This window comes from Oryctolagus cuniculus, chromosome 5, assembly GCF_964237555.1.
Source record: "Oryctolagus cuniculus chromosome 5, mOryCun1.1, whole genome shotgun sequence".
NCBI classification, from domain to species: Eukaryota; Metazoa; Chordata; class Mammalia; order Lagomorpha; family Leporidae; genus Oryctolagus; species Oryctolagus cuniculus.
In genome coordinates this window covers 170,075,970-170,102,583 of record NC_091436.1, presented here as the reverse complement: position 1 = coordinate 170,102,583, position 26,614 = coordinate 170,075,970, and the positions used below count along the sequence as shown (strand labels likewise).

The 26,614-nt window shown below is 47.1% G+C and overlaps 5 non-coding genes across 5 annotated transcripts; 3 read left to right on the top strand and 2 right to left on the bottom strand.

Moving 5' to 3' along the window:
• The first annotated feature begins 2,123 nt into the window (after positions 1-2,123).
• Positions 2,124-2,205, top strand: TRNAS-CGA (transfer RNA serine (anticodon CGA)). The gene has a single exon. It is a non-coding gene; the product is annotated as a tRNA-Ser (tRNA).
• A 1,038-nt stretch (positions 2,206-3,243) lies between these two features.
• Positions 3,244-3,316, top strand: TRNAR-ACG (transfer RNA arginine (anticodon ACG)). The gene has a single exon. It is a non-coding gene; the product is annotated as a tRNA-Arg (tRNA).
• An 8,137-nt stretch (positions 3,317-11,453) lies between these two features.
• Positions 11,454-11,536, bottom strand: TRNAL-UAA (transfer RNA leucine (anticodon UAA)). The gene has a single exon. It is a non-coding gene; the product is annotated as a tRNA-Leu (tRNA).
• A 3,873-nt stretch (positions 11,537-15,409) lies between these two features.
• On the top strand, positions 15,410-15,482 carry TRNAV-AAC (transfer RNA valine (anticodon AAC)). Its single transcript has one exon. It is a non-coding gene; the product is annotated as a tRNA-Val (tRNA).
• A 5,273-nt stretch (positions 15,483-20,755) lies between these two features.
• Positions 20,756-20,829, bottom strand: TRNAI-AAU (transfer RNA isoleucine (anticodon AAU)). Its single transcript has one exon. It is a non-coding gene; the product is annotated as a tRNA-Ile (tRNA).
• Positions 20,830-26,614: the final 5,785 nt, after the last annotated feature.

Sequence of the window (26,614 nt, the reverse complement as noted above, 5' to 3'; positions counted from 1 at the left end):
CTGAGAAGGGGAAGCCAGACGTCTCCCCTCCCCCAAATAAGTACATGCTGTAACTCACTATTTACACAACATTTTAGGAAATGCAGCTAAGCAGTAGCAGCAGAAGACAGATCAGGGGTTACTTGGAGATGGGAAGAGTGGGACAAGACAGCAAGAAGGGCGTACAAAGAGAAATTTTGGGGGTGGCAGATTTGGGGGATGGTTTTGACACAGGGAGGCAGAGGAAGAACTGAGCCCCATGGAGATCATAGTATTATTGCAAGACCTACATAATATGCCTTTGGTTCTCCTTGATCTGAAGATAAACAAACCCCTGCCAGGACCCAGCTCATACCAGTTTAGGGGGCCAAGGCTGACCTAGATTGCCCTATAGCTCATAACACCCTCATTGTAATACAATAGCATGCTAACTGACACACATACCAGAAGCCGTTGCAGGAAACACAGGCCATATAAGGAGTGAAAAGAGGCCGTAGCTTGATGCTAGGAAATCCCCACCAACTTCCCAGAACGACCACGCACAGTGCCCCCCCTTACTAGAACGTACCTCCCCTTGCACTAAGCACGGGCCAGAGATGAGACCTCTCCCCTCCAGTGGGCCCCACTCTCTGGAGTGTGCAGTAAAACACTTGCTGCTCACTCTTCACTATTCTCAACTCCCTCCTGAATTCCTTCTTGCACAAGGACAAGTGGCTGGACACCGGGCAGCCCTTGCTGTCCAGTGCCACTTTCTCAAGCACATACATGTGTCGAAACATATCAACTACAAACTCTAAATACCTTCAGTTTGTCAGTTCTACCTCAATAAAGCAGTTTTACAGAGGTACAGGGTGATAGATCTTGTGTCTATTGATTGTGTGTTCTGGAGAGATATTTTGTAAAATGCACATACAGTAACCCAAATATACCTCCAAGGGCAGCGTTGCATACACACTGCTCTGAACTGTCCTTTTATGTTTATGTGTATAATACATATATGTATGCACACGCATGATGATCTTTCTCATTTTTCCTTACACATGCATAGTGCTTCACTGTGTGCTCATGCCATGGTTTATCTAATTAAATGATCCTGAGTTATTTAAAAATAAATTAGTAATTATTTAACAATACCCCAGTTACTCACAGTTTTCCCAATCTTGCACTCACAAATAATGCTGCAGAGAATAAGTTTGAACACAATAAAATTTCTCATGCATGCAAATATACGTTGCACATTTGTGGAAATGCTGCCTTGACAGGCGTGTGCATTTGAAATATTGGTGAACTCACCACCCTCCCCAACCACAGTGCATGTACCCTTATGTCTGAACAGGGTCCTGGGTGCACCCAGCTCCATCCTTCACTCCCTCCACAACTGTGAGGCAAAAACAGGCTATCCTTGAAGCCTGCAGGGAGCTGGGGGGGGGGGGGGGGACTAAAATCAGGGGTTCTTATGACACTGGAAAAATTGCCTTCTCTCCAAGAGTTGAGATTAGCAGCCTGTAGCCTAGTTGGCTGAGGCTGATCTGATGAGGGGGCTTGGATGGTATTAGAAAAATAAAGGCCCATGCTGCTTGCTGCTTGAATGCAGTACACTAGAGAAAGAATCAGTGCGAGGAAATCAGGTTTGTCCAAGAAGCTAGCGGTCTCGTGGGAAAAGCAGATGTTTCTGTCTTAAAGGAACTTTCCCAATACTCAAGTCAGAGAGGACTTTTCAAAGAAGAAAGGAGAGTTGAGAAGATTAGAAAAGACGGCGGGCGTAGCAGATTGTCAGGCGGGTTCCCAGGATCACTTCTGGGAAGGCAGAGATTGGACTTGGGGATTATAAATTGCTTTCTTATCTGAGGTCAGGAAATTCTAGCCATTCCCTAGTCCTTAGGATCCTTGAGCAAGTACTGTTGATCTGTGGAGTTCAATGCAGGTCTGACTAGTCACAATGGCAGCAGTTAGCTGGTGTGAAACGGAATGTGCACAGAGCAAAGAAAACGTGTCCGCGTGCGTGCCGGCTGATGTGCAGCTCCTTTCGCGTGTCGCTGGAAGTAGCCAGGCAGGCGGGAGTGGGGAAACCGATGCTCAAGATTGGAACACGCAGAGCCTTATCAGTCTGTATTTTTAAGCTATAAATGGCGCCAGCTCATCGGGCTGTGATGGCCGAGTGGTTAAGGCGTTGGACTCGAAATCCAATGGGGTCTCCCCGCGCAGGTTCAAATCCTGCTCACAGCGGTCCCTCGTGTTTTTCCGAGTCACTGGCGCTGTGACTCCGCTTTTCATCTTACTCCACGTGCAGACCTGGAAGTTGGCCGCATCCCTCCTGCAGCCGCGTGTCGCAGGCCCACTCCCCGGGGCGGCGCGCCTGCTGGCCGCAGCGCCCGCGTGCACACCAGGCCAGGAGCCCCAGAGCGCTCGGAGAAGCCCTGCGCTCGGTGCGGGGACCGCGATACATGTCGCCGCGGCGCACCCCAGTGGATGCAGGCGAGAAAGCGCGCAAACGTTTTTACACAACTGAAATAAAACTCCCTGTTGCTAATAAAACGTAGATAACCTAACAGTTCTCCGATTTAAAAACAAAGAGACCAGACGAGCAGACGGGAACCGCGCGTCTGGGGTCATAAATCTCCAGCATGTGCTCGCTAGACCTCTTGGAAATACTCCCACGCCGTTGTATTTCCTCGAGCTTTTTTCGCCTCCGTAGAGTGTGGAGCCGGGTTACCTAAACACGGCCAGGATCTTCCAACTTCGCCATCACAGCCGCGCAGCAGCCACAGTGGTACGTGGATTGGGACCTTAAAACGCTTATCTGCAGGGAGTTCCTGCGCCCCTGTTGCCGGGTTTGGACGGAGCGGGTATTTCTGGGCACGCTTTCCGCGGCGTGGAGTTTGGGATCTTTTCCTCCGCGTGAGTTCAGTTCTCGGGAGAGCCAGGTGGAAAGGGATTACCACCGAGGGCGGTATCGTCTTTCACCTTCTCTTTCGTTACATCAAAGGCTCAGAGTATGTGGGCCACGCATCACTGACGCACACCCCACGTCGCTTACCCGATGAAAGCATAAAAGAAAGGGAACTTGTTGGACCAGCGGCGGCCACTTGTGCGCCCCGACAAAAGTCGTAGAGGGAGATGGTGACGGCAGAGCTCCTCGGAAAACACACGTGTCGGAAGGGAAGGCGCTCGGCCAGCGTCGCCGGAAGCTGCCGCCTGCCTCGGGAGTCGGCGCTTTTCAATTATCCCAATTAACAATGAACAACTGGGGGTGTTTCCCCGGCGGGGCCAGTGGCGCAATGGATAACGCGTCTGACTACGGATCAGAAGATTCTAGGTTCGACTCCTGGCTGGCTCGTAGGCGTCCTTTTTGCCTTTAGGAACGATGCTTTCTTGCGACAGTTGTCGAACGACCGACAGAAACGTTCTTGGGGTCCCTGGGAACAGAGGCCTCGCCATCTGTAGCTTCCCTCGCGTGGTGCCGCCCCCTGCGGCCACGTCCTCTAAGGGCGTCTCAGAAATCCCATCAGTTCCACTGACACTGAGAGAGAGGGCTGGCGGAGAGCGCTCTTTGGTAAGACAACCCCGAAAGTCAAATTAAGGAGTATTATTCGACGATTCCATTTATATGAAATGTGCTGAACAAGCAACTACAGAGATGGAAAGTGTTCGCGGTTGCCAGACGCGGGAGGAGAGGGCGATGGGTGAGGAAATGTTCTGAAGTTAGACAATGGTGATGCTTAAATAACTGAATCTGAGAGAGAGAGAGAGAGAGAGAGAGAGAGAGAGAGAGAGAATCCTCTGAACTGTGTGCCTTGAAGAGTCAGCTATTATGGTAAGTGGATTACATCTTAATTTTTTAAAAAGCCAAAGATACCCACAGAAAAGCCAACACAAACTGGCCATTATTTTCTTCACCGACTCGCTCAGCTGGGCTGGGCTCGGAGGAAGAAGGAGGTCCCTGCCTCTGTGGGTCCAGGAAGGCCGTGCGCGCCCCGGGGCCCTTGCGGCCCGCGCGCGGCTCCCCTCCAGCGCACAGGCCGACTGCGAAAGGCCGAGGCCGAACCCTGGGAAGAACCCGAGACAAAAGCTCGGCCCACGAGAGGAGGGCGAGGGAGCGGGAAACCAGGTGTGGCGGGCAGGAGCCAGGGCGCGTAGGCGGAAGAGCCTTCCCTGGAGGTAGGAGAGCCGCAGGTGAAATCGAGCGCGCGCGGCAAGAGTCCCCGAAGGAAACGGTTCGCAGGCTTGGGCGCGCGGAGGAGGCGCGGAGATGGAGCAGGAAGCCGTTCTGTGCGGCTCGTCCGGCCTGGAGCCCATCTGGATGGCAGGAGGCGGCGCCCACCTGGGGCGGCCTGAGCGCCACGCCGGAGCCTTCGGGTGCGAAGGGCGTGAGGGGCCGCTCCGAGGGCGCAGCTCTCCACCGTCGTCCGGCCTTGATACCGGGCTTGGGCCAGCCGCGGCGACCTTTCCCTCCCAGGGTTTCTGTTGTCTCTTTTGTGAGCCCACCTTCCCCTCCGGTAAAAAGACCCCTGATAGAATGAGCGCGCTGCGCTCCACCTGTCCGCGTTGCGGCCTCCTCTCACACCCCCTCTAGAGAGGATGTTGTGAAAATGGAATTGTTTTCTTTTACACAGCCGTTCCTGAACTGCGCTGTCCAAAACAACACTCACTCACATATGTTTCAAAAACTGCAAATATATCTTTTAAAAACAGTGTTAAAGAATGGCTCCTGCCATCAGATCAGCGCGGTGCGCCAGCCGCGGCGGCCATTGGAGGGTGAACCAACGGCAAAGGAAGACCTTTCTCTCTCTGTCTCTCTCTCTCACTGTCCACTCTGCCTGTCAAAAAAAAAAAAAGTGTTAAAGAATGGATGCTACCTCAACATTTTTTATGATTTGCATTTTTGAATGCTACCATTTGGGAATAAAACATTGACCTCAGTTGTTTATTTCTACATTTTTAATGTGGCCACTAGCAAATTTTAAATCAGCTATTATGTGATAGCGCAGGTTGACTCCCATCTTCCCGGGGTTATTGATGTGGTGACAGCACGTGCTATCAATCTGCCATTCTAGACCGTCCTCTACTTGGTTCTTAGCATTTCGCTAGCTCTGTTATTGTTCATTTTGTATTTATAAACGCTTCTCTCTTCCCTTCTCTCTCCCTCCCTCTCCGCCCCCCACTTCTGTCAGTGGATTTTTAGACATCAAGTGTCTGTCTGTCCTATGTCAATGCTGTATGTTCCATCTCTGACTTACTCTGATTTCTCATAACCCTGGACCCCCAGAGAACGAGAGAAACAGCAGCATCGGCAAGTATGCCGTGCTAAAATCCTGAGGGGCACTCCAGCCTCCTCGTGGGATGAAGAAGTCTGGGAAGGGTGTCACTCCCAACCAGCGACAGCAAGTCCGGACCAGATGATTTCAGTTTTTCTAAGGTCCACTCGCCGGATGTTCCCCATCCCTGCTAGGAATGACAGATGTTTGAGGAAATACACGTTTGCCCTGATTTGAACATTACATGATACATACATGTTGTAGAAATCACATGGTACCTCATAAGTATGGATGATTTTTACCAGTTTTTTCTTTTTAAAAAAATAAAATACACATGATCGTTATGTTAAAGGCTCTACTGGAAAAGACACATAAACAGATGAGAAAGGCTCTGATAGTGAATCGGATATCAATTTCAGAGTTATGCTGGAAGCACTAAGACTCAAATGGATACACTTAATAATGAAAGAAGTGTGAGGGGCAGAGGTAAAATGTTCCACAGCCAGACTTCCGTCTCCACAGCGCTGAGGAGAGATCAGTGAATGTGAAGACTGGTCAATGAAAACCACCCTGACTGGGGAACAGGGAAAAGGGCATTGAAGAGCTGTTGATTCACTCCACACCATCTAACATATGTGTGACAGAAAATCAAAAAAGAAAAGAGAGAAAAGGGTGGGAAAATTTGTGAAGAGATAATGAATGCCTGGGTATTTTCCCAAAATAATGAAATTCATCAAGCTACTGCTTCAAGAAGGTCAGGGAATCTATCAGGATAAACAAGTGGGGGAGGGAGTACTGTTTGCATCATCTTCAAACTGCTGAAAAGCCAAAGAAAAAGGGACACTATTGATGGCAGCCAAAGAACAAAATGCACATTATATACAGATGAACGAAGATCAAAATTGCAGATTTCTCATTGGAAATTAAATATTCCAGAAGACCATAGAATGACTTTTATCTAAGAGAAGGAAATCACAATAAAGAAAACAAAAACTCAGTAACTCAGAATTCTGTGCCAAACAAAAAATATTTTTTGGGGTTGACTCTGTGGTGCCGTGGGTTAAAGCCTGGGCCTGCAGCACCGGCAGCCAATATGGGTGCCGGATCGAGTTCATTAGCTCCCTGCTAACACACCTGGGAATGCAGTGGAGGATGACCCGAGTGTGTGGGCCCCTAGACCCATGTGAAAGACCCAGATGAAGCTCCAGCTCAGCCCAGCTCCAGCCACTGTGGCCATTTGGGGAGTGAACCAGCGGATGGAAGACCCTTTCTCTCTCTCTCTGTCTCTCTCTCTCTCTCTTTCTCTCTCTCTCCCCCTCTCTAACTCTTTCAAATAAATAAAATAAATCTTTTAAAAAATATTTTCCAAAACTGACGAAGAAATACAAGTACAGATGTTTTCAGATGAACAAAACCTTAAGAATGTGTTACTAGCAGAATTAGTAATATGTGCACAATAGGAATATTATAAAAATTTCCTCAGGAAGAAGGAATATGAGGCCAGAGAGACACAGAAGAATAAACAACCCAGGAACGGTTGCAATGATGGTACATACAAATAATATTTTTCCCAATTATCACTAAAAAACTTGACTGCATAAAGTGAAAGTAGTAGTGACACACTGCACAATGATAGCATAGCTGAAATCAAGATGTGTGACAATAATCCAAACCATCAGAGGTTATAGAGTGTTTCAGGTTGCTTACTACACATGAGTAGTGTATTATTTGAAGGTAGACTTTGAGTAACTGTAACTGTATACAGAAAACCCTAGGGAAACCAATAAAGTAGATTTTCAAAGAAGCATAAATGATAAGGCAATATTGGAAATAAATGTTGTAAAAATACATATTTCAAAGGTAAGAGAAAAGAACAAAAGGAACACATAGAAAACAACTAACAAGATGATAGACTTTAAAATTTTTATTTGCTCATTTATTTGATAGGCAGAGAGGCAGAGACAAAGATCGAGAGAGCACTCACGGACTGGCTCACTCCCCAAAGGCCCAAAACCTGGGTCATGGGAATTCAACTCAGGTCTTCCACAGGGCAGGAACACAGCTGCCTGGGCCATCACTTCTGCCTTCCAGGGTGTGCAATATCAGGAATGCTGGAGTCAGCAGCCAGAGGTGACCGTTGAACCCCAGCATTCCAAAATGGAATGTTAGGCCATACCCTCACCCCAAGGTGACAGACACTAATACAAGAGTGTCAGTAATTACGTTAAGTGTAAATTGTCTAAACCATACCAATTAGAGAGAGTTGTTCAGTTTGGATAAGATCCAGCTGTATGCTGTTTATAAGATACTGAACTCAAATGCAGTTAATGGCTTAAGTAGGTAAGAATAAAGGGTGTAAATATAGAGGCCATGAATTTCAGACAAGGAGACTTTGGAACAAACATATTACCCAACAGTAAAACAGTCAATTCAGTAAAAAGACACAAAACACAAGTTCAAATTACACGAAGTATAACTTGACTGAGTTAAAAGCAAAATAGACAACTCTTGAATTATAGTGGATACTTTAACACCCCTCTCTCATTAAGGGATAGAACAGACTTGGTCTAATGACACTGATGAAACACTCCAAAAACCAGCAGAAGAACATATTCTTTTTTAAAGAAGAGGCAAAGAAGTTTTTTGGCATATTTTTAAGTTATTATTGTTTTAATTTTTATTTATTTGAAAAGCAGAGTGAAAGAGAGGGAGAGAGAGAAAGAAAGAGAGAGAGAGAGAGATCTTCTGTCCACTGCTTCACTCCCCGAATGCCCACAACAGCCAAGTTGGGGCCAGGATGAAGCCAGAAACCAGGAACTCAGCCTGGTCTTCTACTTGAGTGGCAGGAACTCAAGCACTTGAGCCATCATTTGCTGCCTCTCACAGTGTGGATTAGCAGAAAGCCGGAGTCAGCACTGCTGAGACTCTGTCTCAGGCACTCCGATGTGCACTGCGGGCATCCAAATCACATCTTAACCACTGCGCCAGATTCCCATCCTGACGTTCTCTCAAGTGGACCTGAACACTCAGCAGTACAGATCATATTCTGTGCCATAAACATACGCACACACACTCAAAAATTTTAAAATAATTCAATTCATATTAAATATATTTTAGCTATAATGCATTTAAACTAGAAATCAGTAAACAAAAGCATCTGGAAAACCCCTAAATATTTGGAAACCGCACAACAGATGTTTAAATTACCTATGATTCAAAGAAGCCAGAAGGAAAATTATGCAGTATTTTGGATAGAATGATATAAAATGTATAGAATTAGAAGATTGCATTACAAAGGAGAAAATTCTCGAATCAATGATACACTCTTTTATCTTAAGATACCAGGAAAAATGTGCAAATTAAAACCAAACCAGAAGAAGGATATAACAAAGATAAGAACACAAATCATTGATACTGAAGCATGAAAATAATGGAAATGTTAGGAATCCACAAGTTCAATTGTACTACTAAACAACTAAACAGATGGGTAAAAAAAGAGAGAAGACATAATTTACCAATATTAGAGGTTAAGGGATAGATTTATCACACATCATAAAGGAATATTAATAAATCATCTTATGACCATAAATATTACAGCTTTGATGAAACAGAAAAAAAATTCTTGAAATATGCTGACTTAAGAAGGAATAGAGGAGCTGGTGCTGTGGTGTGGTGGATAAAGCCTCCGCCTGCAGTGCCGGCACTGTTGAGTCAATTGGGGAGTGAACCAGCGGATGAAAGGCCTCTCCTTCTCCCTGTGCAACTCTTTCAAATAAAATAAATAAATTTTTACAAAAAAAAAAAAAAAAAGAACAAGAAGGAGGAATAGGTAACTGAAATACTCCTGAATCGACCAGAGGAATTGAGTCCCTTAGAAATAAGACAAAATAAAGCCTTTTCATCACAGGAACTGCAGACACAGTGGCTTCACCAGCAAATTCTGTTAAATATTTAATTAAGATATAATTTCAATTCCACGCAAACTCTTTCAGAACATGGAAGAGTAGAGATCATTTCTCAATTCATGTTATGAAGCCAAAACTACCCTGATGCTAAAACAAATCAAAACTATAACAAGAAAAGAATACTATAGGCCAATATCCCTTATTTACATAGAAATAAAAATCTCTGGTAAGATATTAATGAATCAAATTCAAAAAATATATTAAAAAGATAATTCCTCCTGGCCAAGTAAAATTCATCAAAATGCAAAGCTGGCTTATTATTCAGGATTCAATCAATGCAATTTACTAACAGACTAAAGGAGAAAGCCATATGACCATCTCAACCAAGACAGAAAAATATTTGATGACATTCAACATCCATTTCTGATTTAAAAAAATTAGGACTAGAAAGCAAAATACAAGTAGAGAAGAACTTCCTCAATTTGATAAAAAAAAAAAAAGTCAACAAAAGCCCAATATCCTACTTTATGTAACAGATACCTAACAAGAGTGTCTACTCCTCCTACTCCCATTCCACATTGTTCTAGAAGTCCCACTGGGTATAAAAACACTAGAAAAACAAATGCACACATTAGATTGTAAAGAAAGAAATGAAACTCTCATCACAAACAACACGATTATCTACGTAAAAAAATCCAGAAGGATCTAAAATAAAAAATAATAATCTAAAATGATACAGTAATATAAAATAGAATGAGAATGAACTTGGTAAAAATACAGAGTAAAAGGTAAAGAAAAAATTTATTTTATTTCTTTGTGTTAAAAATTAATAATTAGAAATAAAATTTTAATACATAATAATTTCAAGTAAATATAATACTTTCACATTAATCTAACAAAATATTTGTCATATATGTATCCCAAATACCAAAACACTCAGGAAACAAAGAATACCTAAATATAGAGCTATATACTATGTTCATGGATTGGACAGCTTAATATTGTTAAAATGTCAATTCTTTCCAACATTGATCTGTAGATTCGATTTCCAATCCAAGCAAAAATTTCAGCAGGTTTTTTTTTCTTTTTTGTAAAAACAGACCAATTTATTCAAAAAACTATAAGGAAAAGCAAAAGAACCAAAAGAGCCAATTTTTTGAAGAAGAAAAACAAAGATGACTCATAATATCTGATTTTGTGATTTAACATGTATTCAACAACATAGGATGATGTACTATTGAAGTCTGGACACAGAATCAATACAAAAGAAGGGGGTCCAGTAGCAGAATCCCATTTATGGGCCAATTGATTTTTGAGAGAGATGCAAAGGCAATCCAATGGAGAAAGGGTGATTTGTTAACAAATGGCACTGGAGCAACATATATCCACAATGCCAAAAACAGGACTTCAACCCATATTTTACAGTTTGTTACTAAAATGAGCTCAAAACGGATCGTTGATGTAAACACAAAACCTAAAGCAACACAAGCTGTAGAAAATGCAGAAGGAAATCCTCGAGGCGTTGGATTGGCGCTACTCTCCCGCCTCCAAACTGATAAATTAGGCCTTATCCAGGTGAAAAACTGAGGTGCAGAAGTTACTGAGAAAATGAAAAGGCATTTACGAGACACGTATCTGGTGTGTGTGTGTCCAGAACAAGTGGGGCGCCCTCAGAACCCAACGATAAGAAAGTAGATCGAGGACAGAGCAGGTATCTGAACTTCACTGAAACACGAGACAGGCTGCTCCCGGCGGCGGGGAACGCAAGTCCCCGCCACGGTAGGGCACGGACACTCGCCAGAGCGGCGACTGGAAGCAGCAAGAGCTGCGGAGACTGCAGGCGGCCGTGGAGGCGGGCAGCAGGGCGCCCCGGCAGGTGCAAGGCCGCGCTGCGGCTGCCTGCGGCTCTGCCTTTGCCGCCCTTCTGCGGCCTTGGCTCCCGCGGGCCGACTGTCTCAGCGCTCAACGGCGCTCTCCTGAGGCGGGGGAGGCCGTAGCCCTGGTGCGGGTCGCCGCGCGGAAGCTGCAGCCACCAGCCACCAGCAGCCGCCCCCAGGGCCGGACACAGCCTCGGAGCCAGCGGAGCCGCTGGGAAAAGGGTGAACCGGTAGCAGAATCCCAGAGGCTTGGGATGAAACGTGGACGCACCTGCCGCCACAGGCGGAACGAGAGGACTTGAGTGCTAGGCGCCACCATGCCCGCCCAAACCAGGTCCCCAGAGCCATAGCATTAAGCATTAGACGTTTTCCCCGCAAAATTTCTGCCCCTGAGCAAGGGATTGTGCTGCTCCAGGTAAAATACCCTGCGCCAACCCTACCGGGAGTGGGGCTCGAACCCACGCGGACACATGTCCATTGGATCTTAAGTCCAACGCCTTAACCACTCGGCCATCCCGGTGCGTGCTGTGTCAGCTGACCTTAAGCTTTACTACGATTCAGTTTTCGGCCTCCGGAAGTTTATGAATAACTTCAGAATTTTAGTAAAAATACGAATGGGAATAGAATCTATGGAACAGCGGGCCAGATTTAGAAAAGCACACAAAGGAAGCAAAGCCTGTCTCGCTGCTTGGGAAGAAACCACTGAGAAAGTTTAACCTGGACAAGGACTATTTAGTTACTAAGTTGCAGCTCCCCACATTATACTGTTAGGAAAAGTCAACTGTCCAGGAGCGTGAGGACTTGCATTAAATCGGGATATTAAGACCAGAAAATGCACAACACTTACTTTCGCCGACCTGACTCACTTCAGCACCAGTTCCTTTCAAGACACTCCTTTCGTGCATCTGGGGAGAAAAGCTGTTCGGCAGCAGGATAGGGCAGTAACAGGTGTGGACAGGCAGCCTGGCCACGGTCTACACCTCCGTCCTCACCAGCGAACACTGCTGCCTCTGAGCCTAGGTGTTCACTCCAAAGCCCTCAACTCATCGTTCAGGTGGAGGCTTCAAGGCCTAGAAACTCTCGCAGGAGTGAGCTGGGAAATCCCCGGCACACACCTAGGAAGCTGGAATCCGCGGTGCTGACTGTAAGGGGAAAGTGTATGAACCAGGAGTTCTAACTGCCATTGGGGAAGTCCTGTGTGCCGGACACTGCCCCACAGACAGACACCCACAGACACATCCAGGATTAGAGGGTGGCCTAAGAACTCACTAAAGTAGGCCCCAGGCAGGGCGTGTAGGGCATTGTGTTGGAAGGCTGAATACTTCTGAAGGCAAAGATTAATTTTTTTAAAATTTATTTATTTTTATTTGAAAGGCAGAGAAGGAGAAAGAGAGAGAGAGAGAGAGAGAGAGAGAGAGAGCTCTTCCATTTTCTAGTTCACTCCCCAAAGGCCAGCAAAAGCCAGATCTGGGCAAAGCCAAAGCCAAGAGTCAGGAACTCCATCCAGGTCTCTCCCATGGGTGGCAGGGGCCCAAGCACTGGAGCCATCACCTCACCTGCTGTCTCCCAGAGTGTGCATTGATGGGACTCTGGGATCAGCATTGAGCCAGGACTCCATATGGGACACTTGCTTCCTCAGTGGCATATGAACGACTGGGCCAAAGGCCCGCCACTCCAAGAATGAAATTAAATCCTGAAACAGGGTTTGAAATTGACTTAATTTATAAATATCATAAAAGCTGCACCATAAGTAAACAAATGAATGCCGCTCTGGTTTTTAGTTACCAGGAGCGAGAACCACAGGGTGAGAGGGCAGGCTGTGTCCGCTGCCACCACACCACTTAAGGGTCCTAGGATGACGTTCTCTGGAGGTGAAACCAGAGACTCCAGCGTTCTCTGGGATTCGCAGAGCTTGCTAGATTCACAGACATGTCTTACCCCGGGGCCTGATATAGCCACAAGAAAAGAACGCTTCATTAGGTTTGTTGGCCCTCCAGCTCAGAGCTGTCTCTGATCTTCTAGATGTTCTGTGCCAGCCAAGACATAGCGAGAGAGATTATTGCCTTTGTATATTGAGAGAAATCCAGGCCTGTCAGTCCTGGGGTAGGACTGGACTAGGAGGATTGAGTGGTGGACATACATTAGAGAAAAAGTCTCTTGTACGTTGATATACACGAGAGTTCTATATGACTCCATCATCATGACTATTAATATACACTGTACAGTAGAATCACCTGTAGATTTCAGAAAATCTACTTATTCAGAGAGTCTAAATAGCTATGTGTAACTGGTGAAAAATTAATAGAAATATATGTTTAAATTATCTTTGTGATCTAGGGGCTGGAAAAGAACTTAAAAAAACTCTAAAAACAAAATACTGATATAGTCCGCTTTATTCAAATCAAAGATATTGTTCAGTGAAGGCCATGGTGAAAAAGTAAACAGCCAAGTATGACAAAAGTGGAAGATATTTGAAATATTTTTCATGTCAAGCACTTTGTCTATACAACATGGTGAGAACTGTGAAAGCCAGCAAGATCAGAGATCAGCTCAATAGAAAATGGGTCAAGAATGTGCATGGGGTTCTCTCCCAAACCGAGGGAGGAGAATCTGAAAAGACTAAGATTTTAAATACCCAATACTACTAGTAATTTATAAAATGAAAAAAAAAAAAAGTGAGATGTTACTCTGCCAACATTAGATTGGGAGAATTAAAACCTGGATTGCCAATTAGTGCAGAAATGGGGACTGATCAGACCTCAAATCCTGCTGTACACGTCCTCTGAAGCCAGCGCCAGCACTTTTGACTCAGGTGCAGGTTTTTCAACCCCAATGAGCCAGGTCTTCTGCTGGAAGATGGCTATAATCCCCTCCCCCCACATCCTGAACGTGCAGGTTTTCATGTGGGGCTGTGAATGCCGGCATTATTCTTGGTCTTTCAGAATCAGATTAGACCCTGCTGCCATCAGTGAACAGTAGACACGCGGTACTTTAAAAGTTTGTGAAAATAAATGGAATCAAAGAAGAGTTTATTTTGGTGAAAAAAAAAAAAAGAAATGTATGCCTTGTTTTTTCCATTACACACTTTTTCCATAAAGGAAGGTAAAGTGTGGGGAGTGGGTAATATTGAGCATTTTACAACTGTGAGACGTACAAAGAGTAGATGAACATGTATGTACCAGCACATCTAAACTTTAAAATTTTTTTTGAAAAAGATACTTAATGCCATAAGCATTTCCCCACTGCTAACACTGAGTCATTCTGCTCTCTGGCCCTCAGCATCTTGCTGCCGCCCTCTTTCTCATCCTTCTGTCTTTATGCCTTTAAACACCCCGGATGCTTCCTAGGGCACGGTATGGAGTGAACACAAAGCAAAGGCTGTGCTTAGTTTGCCGTCATTATAACCAGGCCTACCTCTGAGTGGACCTCCAAGGATGGGTGGTTGGTGATGGGGATGACCACATATATCATCCTAAGCTTCTAACGGTCAGACTCTCACACTGACCGGTTCAGTCCACCGAGGCTGAGCCGAAGGGCGAAGTCACACTCGGTGCCAGAGCAGAACCTCCCTGGCCAGCTGCAGGCAGTTTCTGACCGCTCTTCCCGAGTTGTGACAAATGCAGCTGGGCCCGCCATCCTCCCCCGCTTTTCAGAGCAGAGAGCTGAAGGAGCTTTCCTAGGCGCCTCCTGGAGAGGCACAGTCCTGAGCTGAAGCCTGCTCCTGGACCCCCGCATCCACTACCGGGATGCGCGAAAGAAGATACACCTGTGCGTGTATGCATACACCCACACACACCGGAGAATATTACTTCAAACGAGCAAAGAGATGTATTCCTACATGTCCACCAGCAATGAGTCCTAATGAACAAAATTTTCCTGGCTCGATTTCCAATTTTCTTGAACACACGTAGATTCTTTACCCCGGGTATGCATGCACCTTTGCACCAACACGCCTGTGCCTTGTGTTTCAACCCCAAGGAAGTATTTCGTTCAGAAGTAACTGGGAGCGTCCCACGCCCCAGGTGCTGGCACAGTGCCAGCACCCACATTCACGCTCAGTTGGGACCAGCCTCGTTTCCGGCACAGAGAGAGGAAGGCAGGAGGTCGAAGGCGAGCAGAGAAAGGAGCACCGGAGTACCGAGTCCTTCGACACGAAATTTCCTTGGAGTCTGCCTGGGACTCCCCTGCCTGGTCTTGTGAAGGAGCTGGGGCTCCGGAGTGCTATCTACGTGGCTCTGAATTATCCGGTTTCAAACTGCTGGTTCCAAGCAGCGGTAAATCGCAGAGGAAGACGTGAAGACTCGGCAAAAGACAACCAGAAAGACTGCACGGAAGGATGCATGAAACGTTCTCTTGAACCCATTCAGAGATGTAACAGACCACTGGCATGCAGGTTTCCGTAGTGTAGTGGTTATCACGTTCGCCTAACACGCGAAAGGTCCCCGGTTCGAAACCGGGCGGAAACAGAGTTCTGTTTTGGAATTCCTAGTCTGAATCTGCTGGAGTTTCTATGCAAGCCTAGGATTCAAATAAGGAACGCCGCAGAGCTGAGGCCCGTGTGCTCCCGCGCGCCCCCTCCTGGGCGCGGGAAGTCACATCCCGGTGCAGAGGAGCGGGCCGGGAGCGACCCTTCCTTTTTCTCTTGCAAAGCGAGGGGACCGAGTTTCCAGCAGCGAAGTCACTCCAAAGAATGGGGGCTGTCGTCAGATGACTGACTCCGTGGTGGGAAGCAGAGTTGGGGCATAAACATAGAACCAAGAAGAATACTAGAGAAAATGGATGCAGGAGTGAGGGAGGACGTAGAATCAGGGATGATTTTGAAAGATTTTGCCTCCAAAACTGGAAGTGTAGAATTGCCATTACCTGCAATGGAGAAGACAGGGTATAGCAGAATTAGCAGAAAATCGGGAGCTCGGTTCTAGACGGACTTATTATACACAAAACCCGAGTGACATGCGAGGAATCAGTGGGATCCAGGAAGGCATTTCAAAAAGTTCACAGAAAACTGGAATTAACAGATGAGTTTATTTTAGTGCAAAAAAATTTGAAATCCATGCATAGTTTTTGCATGATATGAATTTTCTGCCAACTTTTTGAAATTCCCTGACACAAACATGGAGTACAGCAGTCTAGACTGCAAACACAGATTTGTAGAGTGGTGGTCAAGTAAGACATTCTGTAAGCTGTGAGAATGAATGAAATCATGGGGGGTGGGGAGCATATCCAGAGGGGAGGTCAGCAGGCTTGGGAGACTGCGTCCCAAAGGTGCGCGATGAGAAGAGGGAGCCCTTGAGATCAAAGGACTAGGACGAGGCAGTCATTAAGCAAACATCTGCTGGCCTTGAGAAGCCAAGGAAGACAGGAACTTGGGAGTGATCCTAAACTTTAGCCATAGACAGGTCACCAGTGGTCTTGACCAGAAGTTTCCATCAAGTGATTGTGCCCAAAAACTTATCAAGGTTTTCGAGAATGTTTTTTGGAAACTGCTGATAACTCCCCAGAGATTTTTTTTAAATAAAGCTACCTGAGCAATGGGGCAGTAGCTGGAGAAAACCATTGAGTCAAGAGCAGCTGCTTTTAACGTAGAGGTTAAATGGCATATCTGAATGTTTGGGGGAACAATGTGATAGATGGGGGAAACCCTTTAAGTCATTAGTAATTCATTGATAGGAAGTCTCCCAGGAGACTGAGGAATTTTTCAGTTTTCTGAAAGTAACCTGTCACCAGCAGATTTGGAGTCCACACTTGTGTTATTTTTGCTCCTTCAGGAGTCATTGTAGAAGGGCTGTACTGAAATGTGAAGTAGTGTTAGTGATCAGGAGGGTCCGTGGAAGAGCAACAGGCTTGCCACGGCACAGACATGAGCCCACCTTCAGCCTATCGGAAAAACCATCTGCACTCTTTGAAAGTGGCTGTATTCCCTGACATGTCGTGCTGTTTGGGCCTTGCATAGCTGGGCTGTCACATGACCTGTAAGAAAACCTCTGCCCAAAAAGGTAGCTGCGTATTTAGAAGGTAGTTCATGTGCATTTTTAAGGGAGATGTTGGAACTGGAAGAACAGACATAATCAGATAGTATGCAGATATAATAAATTCAAAGAGAAGACGATGCTGAGCGATGAACTCAAACACGTTAGTCTCCAGTTGCTGGAGTTAGATCATTGAACATTAGTACCCTTGACTAGGGTCAAAAAAATCGACACCCTCTACTATTGTTAAAATGAGAGATCCATTTAGCTGAAGGAGAGATGAACGTATCCTTAAAACCCTACTCCCTGCTTCGATAACCCCCACTCCAGCAGGCTTCCAGGTTGTGATCAGAGGGAAAGGGGCCGGAGGGAGCTCACACCAGGTGGATCCATCTTAGAACTTCCAGAAAAGGAAAATGTACCTTTCAGGTCTATTGATCCAGCATACCTGAAGGGACAGAACTAATGTTGCTTCTCTCCCACCCTCCCTTCAATCATGTGTCCTCTGTTCCATAGACAATAATGTAATCATTCAGTAAGTAAGTATTTATTGGATGTATACTATGTGTCACTAGCACTGGAATAGAAACTTCTTTTCTTTCTAGTAACAGAGTTACAGAATCTTCTACAAAAGAAAAAATGTATCTAAAATACCAGATGGTGTGATAGATGCTGAGGGGAAAAATTAGTCAGGGATGGACGTTGGGGTTGAATTCTCAGCTTTAGTTTCTACACGGAGTGAATATTGGTGATATCCGAGCAACAGTCTCAAGGAGAGAAGTTAACGGGTCATGAGGACATCAAGGTAAAGTCATTCCAGACACAGGAAACAGTGCCCAGAAAGAGCCTAATTTAGAGTTTACCTCGTGCACTGGAGGAATAGCAAAGAATGAGTGCTTTGGTAGAATGCTGTGGTAAAATGGTGGCATTTTAATGTGCACACCACTTATTTACTGTCACAAATGCACTGCTTAACACACCATCTCCGTTCATTAGCTTAAAACAATTAGAATCTATTCAGCTCACAGGTCTCTGGTTTACTGCTAGGTTGGGATTAGCCAGGTACTCATATGTCTGAGGAATAACAGACAATCAGTGAATCTCCACCCATCTCTTACCTTCCAGCATGCTAAACCCAGACAAGTTCTCCTGGCAATGGCTGACAGCAAAAGCAAGTGTGTATGGGGGGGGGGGGGGCGGGGGGACAAAAGAAACCAGAACCGGAACTAATAAGCAATTTCAGCAAAGTTGCAGGACACAAGGTTAATACACAAAAGTCAATTGTTTTCCTACACACCACCAACAAACAAGTGGAATTTGAAATTTAAAGCACAATACTGTTTATTTACATTAATGCCCTCAAAAATGAAATACTTAAACGTAAATCTTCTTAGATTTAGTATGTATAAGATCTAGATGTGCTTTGATGGAAAAAATGAAAGAACTAATAAATGGAAAGTATTGTAAACTATAGGCCGGTTGATAATGTGATAGGTTCATCCATCAGAAGAAATTTATCAGTGTTGCAGCTTGCTGACAGTGAGAGGCTGGGTGTGGGGGACGCTGAATCCAGAGAGGCCTAGAGAAACTTCCTGAGCCTGCCTCGAATTTGAAAACCTGACTTTACGTTTCAAATCCCTGGTAGCAAACACCCCAGCCCCAGGGCGCTTCTGCCTAAGGATCATTAAGGTGGTATAACAGGAGTGGCTAAGTCCCTTTTGCATCACAACACCCCACCCCTTGCCCACATCCCTCATCCGCTCTGTACCATCCGCTCTGTACCTCCGCTATATATACACCTCCCTTTTACAATACAGTGAGACCCTGCTTCGACTGGGCTCCACACCGCGCCTGATTGTCCCCCGGGTTTGGGGAAGGCTGAGTGGCGGGTGGCGCACTTTCCCCTCCTCGGTCAAGGCTAGCTGCGGGCAGCCTGCCTAATTCTCTGGCGATGGCGAGGAACAGTCACCGCAGCTGGGGGGAGGGGATGACCAGGGGGTAAGTGAGAACTCACTGTACTTTCTGCCCGATTTTGCTGTGAATTTTAAAAGTGTTCTAAAAAATAAAGTGTGTTGGAAAACAACACCAACAAAAGCAAGCAGAACGAGGCAAGGGCTTCTTCCAGAATCTTCTCTGTCACATTTGCTAACATCCTGCTGGCCAGGCACAAGCTCAGCTGGAGAGTGGAGGGCAGCATGGCAAGGTCACGTGGCTGAATGAAAGAGAAGAATCGGGGTCAGCGACACAACGGCACCGCCAGATTATGGCCAGCTGCCTTTGTTTGACTTGATGCGGAAAGGTCAAAATGAAAACTTTTTTTAAAAATCCGGTTATGTGTTCAACACACATTGCAGCAAAACAGCCAGCTCCACCCTAACTCTGCCAGCACGCAAGCGGTGACTGAGGCCACAGCTCTGAACCTCGGCTGCCTCCCTCGCAGTCTGCTCTAATTCGTGTCACTGAACCTAAAGTCCACGAACGCATCTGACACGCGACAGGCGCAGAGACAAAGTTGTCATCGTCATTATCTATTATCTGGATAGTAAAAAGAACATTTTAATACGATTTTCCTTTTGGACCAAAGGAACATCTTAAGAATGAACATTAAGTACCAACTTAGGAAAAAGGACTGTTCTGTAGCCGCCAGAACCTTTTTTAAACCAGCCTAACGTATCCGTCGACAATCGCTCCGGCGAGCGCCCTTTTGCTACCGACCAATCAACGTCAGCCTCGCCTCTGAGTCAGCCAATCAAGTTGCGCAATGAACAGCGAACTTCTGAAGGCGCGCAGTCCAGGCAGTCCACACGGTAACCGGAGGCGCACAGGCCGGGAGCGCGCTCAGCTTCCGGGGACAGCCGGCCCCTGAGCTCGGCGCTAACCCCTGTCCGTCCCGGCCCAGGGCCGGCGGATTACCAACACAGCTCTGCCCTAACACAGCTTCGGCTTTGTGTTTCCAGTAGCCAGCGGGAGTTTCGTATGTCAAATCTGAAAAATCTAAATTTCGTCTTCTGCTGGGATTGTATTTGTCATTCATTTTTCGTGTCTGCCATTCTGTGTAACCTGTAACAACGGCGTGGCCTTCGCGGCCACACTGTTTATGGGCACCTTGGCAAGCTTACATACAAGATCCCCACCCTTGAGAACACACAGTTGTCACAGCCCCTCCACAGATACGAGGGCACCTCAAAAAGTTGGTGAAAAAGTGGAATTCACAATACGCCTATTTTTGGAACATTTTTTTCATCGTCCTCCCTAATGTGCCTTAGGAAAACTGCACCAAAATACTTATCCTTTTAATTGCACTTTGCACGGACTTTTTGAAGGACTCTGGTCTTGCGTTTACGGACCTACCCCGGGTCGTGGAGGAGCAGAACAAACAAGTCCTCCTCTCGGGCGGAAGCGGAGAGAAGACGCCAAGGCGGGAAGCGCGGCTCGGTGCGGCAGTCGGGTCACTTGACTGACGGCGCTGACAGGGGCGGCGCGTGAGGAGAGCGGCGGCGGCGCCCACGCGGGACACGGGCCGCGTCTTCCTCCAGCACCGGCCGCCGGCCGCGCGCCACAGCTTCCACGAGGCTTCGCTTTCTCTTTCTCCTTCCCGGGCCCGCTCTAGGGGCCGGGGCCGGGGCCGGCAAAGCGGGGAGGAGCGCCACGGCTGAAGACAAAGAAATGAAGTGAGAGTTTAAATCCAGTTTTACGCCGCATTGGCCGTGAAGGGGAGGGAAACGACCGCAGCAAGATTAATTTTCATTAAAAGGGAAGGTTACTCCTTTTGGCCCGTACGGGGATCGAACCCGCGACCTTGGCGTTATTAGCACCACGCTCTAACCAACTGAGCTAACCGGCCACCCGGAGGGAATGCTTTTAAAATTTCAAGAAAGCAAAAAGTTTGGTGACATTTCGCGCTCGCTGAAAGCGAAAGGAAAGTTCTTATAGTAACTCCGGCGTAGAGAGCTCTAACTACGACGAGCAACAGCGACTCTCCAAACTTTCCACTTTCGCTTCCGCGTCCCTCGCTCGCTCCGGGAGAAAGGAAGAGGACTAGGCGAAGGCTCTCTCCCGCCGAGGGGAACCGCGCCTCTCCGGAGAGCTTGGGCTTGGGCCCCGCGAAACACAAGAAACACGCCACACAAAGGCGTGCTTTTCCCGACCTGGGGAGCACCCGGAGACCCTGGAGGAACCTGCAAGGGGAAGAGGACCGACCACGAAGTGACCGCGACCCGGGGCTGCCGGACTTCGCTCCGCGAGGCCGAGGCGTCTTCTCGCGGTGCCAGCAACAGGGAAACTCGCGGATCTGCCCTGGGACTGTGAAGACCCGGGCATGACTCGCCCCCGCACATTCGGCAATGTGCAGATGGTACCTGCCTGGGTGCAGGTCTGGGTGCAGGTCTCTATGGGGTCTGGGCGAGGTCTGGGTGCAGGGGGTGCCGGTCTCTATGGGGTCTGGGTGCAGGACTCTATGGGGTATGGGTGCCACTCTGAGGTCTGGTGCAGGACTCCGTGCCTGTCATGCTGTCCTATGTTGTCTGTGTATGTGTGCCTCACTCGGGATTTTTCCTTTCCCCTCCTTGAGCAGAGGGCTGTGCGGTTCTCTTCCTCATTTCTCTGGCACCCTGGGTCCACACAGCAGGGCAGAAGTGTGCAGGGGCAGTCCCGCCCTCGGCCTGGTCCTCAGCTCTTCCAAGCGGAAGCTGTGGATTCGGGCTGGACTCAACAGGAGTCCCAATTGTTCCCACTGTCCTGAAAATAGCTTTTCAACAGGCGTCAGTTCTCTTCACTGGGGAGGACTGGGGGCGTGGGTGGGGGTGAGGGGCGTCTTTGAAGCGCTGGACCCTCCAGAAAGGACTTTGGGGCACTGCGTCCCGCTGCTCTCAGCTCCGGGGAGCGCCCGGGCGTCCTGCGCCTTCGCTCACCGAGCCGCTCGCTGCGTCCCGGCAGCCCACCGAGCTCAGCCCCTGAGCTGGGCTCCTGGGTCCCCCCGACGCGGTCGCGCAGGTGCAAGCGTGCGGGGCTGGCGGGGACCTGGCTGCCCCGCCTTGCAGTGCCGCCGGACCGGACAGCCCGTCCTCACCACGCGATCTAGGAACTCGCCTGGAGCTCAGCTCCAAGAGCGTCCGGTGGGGAGAGGGATCGCGACCTTTCTGGAGTGACGACAGAGTGTCGTGGATTTCCGCCCTGGCGTGCGCCGAGGGGCGCCCCGCGTCCGGGAGGATGGCGCTGACCGCGCGGAACGTGCGCCACTGGCCCTCTGACCCTCGGCCACACGGAGCCCTCGGGCTGACCCTGAAGGCCTCCGGCACCTTGCAGAACCGTGCGCCTCACACAAACTGTTGACAACTAATTTATTTTTATCCTGAGAGTAAACGGTTGCTGTTCCTTGTATTATAATTACTGACATTTCGAAAAATTAATTTGTTGTATTATTTTTAATATATTTCACAGATAATAAATTCTGAAGGATTTGACACAATCACCGTTATTTTAAAATGCATACTTTTTCTTTAGTCACAGATGTAAAACATAATTTTATGTTTTGTAAAAATCCTTTTAAGTTTTTCATATCCAACTTTCTTCCAACAAAAAATTATATACCTATTAATTTGGGGATGATACAGCTTCTACTTTTTATATCAGTTCTTCTGACTTGGATTATCATTGAAATTATTACTTCTGCACAAACCTTCACAATAGAAACATTGTGGATTTTCAAAATATTCAGTAAATCTAACAGCACAAATAATTGGGTGTTCCTCTAAATGACAGGCTTAGCTCATAGAATGCTTAATTTATCACTGCTGAGAATGTATCTTAGCACACAAAGAAAAATAGATCAGGTTTTGTTATGTGTCTCACAACTATTGATCACCGAACTGTTTGCCAAAAATCACATACATAGTAATCCACTACCCATAGTTACTCTTCCCATTCTATCCTAATAAATGCAGTAAATTCTTCTTTAACTTAATAACAGCAAGTTGGAAACTGCCTGACCTGCTGAGGGCCAGCCAGCTGGCAATGAGGACAACTACTCCTCTGCAGCCTTCCCCACTCGGTGGTGTGCCGGAGCTTGGTGCATCAAGTCGGTGAACCTGGATCAGACTGAGAGCATGAGAGGAACCTGTTCCCTTTGGAATGTGAGAAAGGGACACTCAGAAACCAGGAGTGTTCTCAGGGCACTGTTAGGAGAAATCTGTGATGGTTGGTGATTAGGAAACTGGTCACCTGAGGAAGCCTGTGACCTTGCACTTCTCCCAAGGCCTCCCTGTGCTCCTAAGACTGCTGCATTAGCTCACAGGAAACCCACTCCCTGAAGGGACATGCTTACCACCTATTAGCACATCCTCTATGGAGGCCTTTGGGTCATAGAGGGTGAAAGGTAGAGTTACAGAGAGGCAGTGGCAGAGAGAGACAGTGAGAAAGATCTTCCATCCACTGGTTCACTCCCCAAATGGCCACAATGGCCAGGACTGGGCTAGCCTGAAGCCAGGAGCCTCATCTGTGTCTCCCACTTGAGTGCAGGGGCCCAGGGACTTAGGCCATCATCCACTGCTTTCCCAGGAGCATTAGCAGGAAGCTGGATTCTCCAGAAGTTTGTGATGTTCAAGTCCAACCCAAGCTCTCCTACTTCCTGACTCATGACATGATCAATGCTGTCACACTCACCATAATCAGCCTCCACCAAACACCAGACTGGGGGGCCGCCTAATCCTGCAACCTCCACCGTAAGCTAAAAATAAGCTTTTTGTTCCGAAGAAGCTCCTCTCGGGTATTTTTGTTAGAGTAATGAAAAGCAGACTAATACAGTGTTTGACAAGTTCGCATGGTCACAGCTGGTAAGTAGCCAAGGCAACAAAGGCATTCCCATCCTTGCCTGAGTCAGAACTGAAACCCAGTAAGTGTGTGTGTATGGTCGGTGGCACCAGGAGGAACCTGTATGACTAAAATCCCAGTGACAGTAGGAATGCATTAGGTTAATTATCGGCACTAACAGGGCAAAGGAAACTTACTATATGAGCTACATGTACCACGTGGATGTGAAAATGCTTTTTTTTTTTTTTTTTTTTTTTTTTTTTTTTTTTTGACAGGCAGAGTGGACAGTGAGAGAGAGAGACAGAGAGAGAAAGGTCTTCCTTTGCCGCTGGTTCACCCTCCAATGGCCGCCGCTGCAGCCGGCGCACCGCGCTGATCCTGGCAGGAGCCAGGAGCCAGGTGCTTTTCCTGGTCTCCCATGGGGTGCAGGGCCCAAGCACCTGGGCCATCCTCCACTGCACTCCCTGGCCACAGCAGAGAGCTGGCCTGGAAGTGAAAATGCTTTTGATGCTTCTCAAGCGTTTCTGATTTGTGGAGAAGAGCCTTTCGTTGAGCATCTTTGTGGGTAACTTCCCTGCCGTGGATTTTCAGTTGGAAATGAGGCTGTAGCTCACTTCCAGCTGAAAATATTTTAAAGAGAATAGTGATATCAGTCAATTTGGGGTTAAAAAAATCAAATGCATGAAACAGATCGACAACAGAATTTGCATATATAGACTATAGAGCTGAATAAACATTGCTGACAGAATAGAAAGGCATTTGGCTTCTCCTAGCCTCACGGGGCACCCCTGGCCTCCTCACTGCCTGGACTCACCAGGGCCTGCCCCACTGCAGTCTCTCCCAGAGGCTGGATATCAGGGCTCATTTCTGGGTCCTGATTCCTTCTCAGGTCACTTGTAGGCACTAGAAAGACGCAGATCAGAAACTGCAGGGTAACAAGCAGTTTCTTGAGTCAAATTCCATCTCTGGTGCCCGAGGTTCTGGAGCTTCAGGGCACGAGGGGAGTGTAGGGGTGGGCATTTGGAGTAGCAGTAGGACACAACCTGGTCTCCCACATCCCGCACGGGAGTGCCTGGCAACCCCTACTCTGCTCTGAGTCCACCTTTCAGATGCCCTGGGAGGCAGCCGGGGATGGCTCACATACTTGGGTCCCTTTCACCACGTGGGAGACCTGGATTGAGTTCAGGTTCCTGACTTTGGCCTGGCCTAGCCCTGCCTGTTGTGGGCATTTGGAAAGTGAACCAGAAGACACTGAAGGTTTCTCTTTGTCTCTGCTCTCTGCCTTTCAAATAAATAAAAAAGATTTTTTAAAAAGGTGGGGGGCGTCTAAAAAACTGGTTTCAGAGGCTAACTTTGTGTTGTGATGTTGTCATCCTATATGCGTATCTGTTTGAGTTCCAGCTGCTCCACTTCTGATCCAGCTCCCTGCTAACGTGCCTGAGAAAGCAGTGGAGGAAGGCCCAAGTACTTGGGCTCCTGTGCCATGTGGGATGAAGCTCCTGGCTTTGGCCTGGCCCAGCCCTGGCTTTTGAGGCCATTTGGGGTGTGAACAAGTGGATGGAAGATCTCTCTCTTCCTCTTTCAAATAAATAAATAATGAAATCTGGAAAAGAAAAAAGAAACTGGCTTCAAGGAGAGGGTGGGAGATCCCTAAAAAAAGTCCAACATATTTCAGGGGCAGTGTCACTCTGTCACTTTGGTCATGTGAAAACACGCTAATCAAAAGGTGCCCTTCATCTGCATGTGACTTTTGTGGATGGATGTAACAGCTCACACACGTGTGCTGGGAGTTTAAAAGTAAGAACACACTGAGCTTCCTGCCCTCATGGACACAAGTCCATTTAGTTGTGGACAGGCAAAATGGAAAAAGAACCAAAGGGTAGACTTAAAGCTTGTACAGCACCATAATTGACTCCCTGCATTTACAGCTAAGATTGAGAGATGACTTCAGCTGAGATTAGTCGAGGTGCCAAAGCCGCAGGCTGTCAGGAACACAGCCCAGCCCAGCCCAGCCCCGCCCAGCCCAGCCCCGCCCCCCAGAGTCCACTGCTCCCTTGCTGTTTGGGAAATACTAACTCCATCAACGTTCTTCCTGTAAACGGTCTTGGTACTCAGTCCCTTCCCACTTCCCATCCCTGTCTTAATAAAAACTATGAGAAATGTTCAATACAAACTCTGGTTTTAAACCTTACCTATGGTCTTCTCAGAGGAACTGAAGGCTTTTCCCAAATCTGCAGGTTCTGCTTGGGGAACACGCTAACTTCCTAACACATGTCTGTTCCTGGCGTCTCTCACTTATGGCTCCAGCATGTCCAGCTTTGGAGCTGCAGGCTTCCAACCTGTCTGCTTCAGGTTTCTGGAGCCTAAGGAGTTAATATGAACATACTACAGCCACTTTGGAAAGAAGCAACGTCTTTAAAAGTTAATATAATTTTAATGTATGATCCAGCAATTCGACATCCAGGTATCTGCCCAAGACAAATGAAAGCATAGCTTCATACAAGCCTCACATACAAATGTTCATATTAACCATATTCATGATAGCAACAAGTGGAAATACACCAAATGTCTATAGACTAATAATAAATAAAAGCTTATAAATCCATGCAATGGATATTCAACCACAAAAAAGAATGAAGTGCTGCTACCTCTGCACCATGAATGAACAATTCATGCTGAGTGAAAGAAATGAGATGTAAAGCAGTGCCTATAGGAGGGAGCATTCAGTCGAGCAGTTAAGACACTGGTTAAGGGGCCTGTGTTCCACACTCGAGTGCCCAGGTTTGAGTCCCAGCTCCAGATCTTATCTCCAGTTTCCTGCT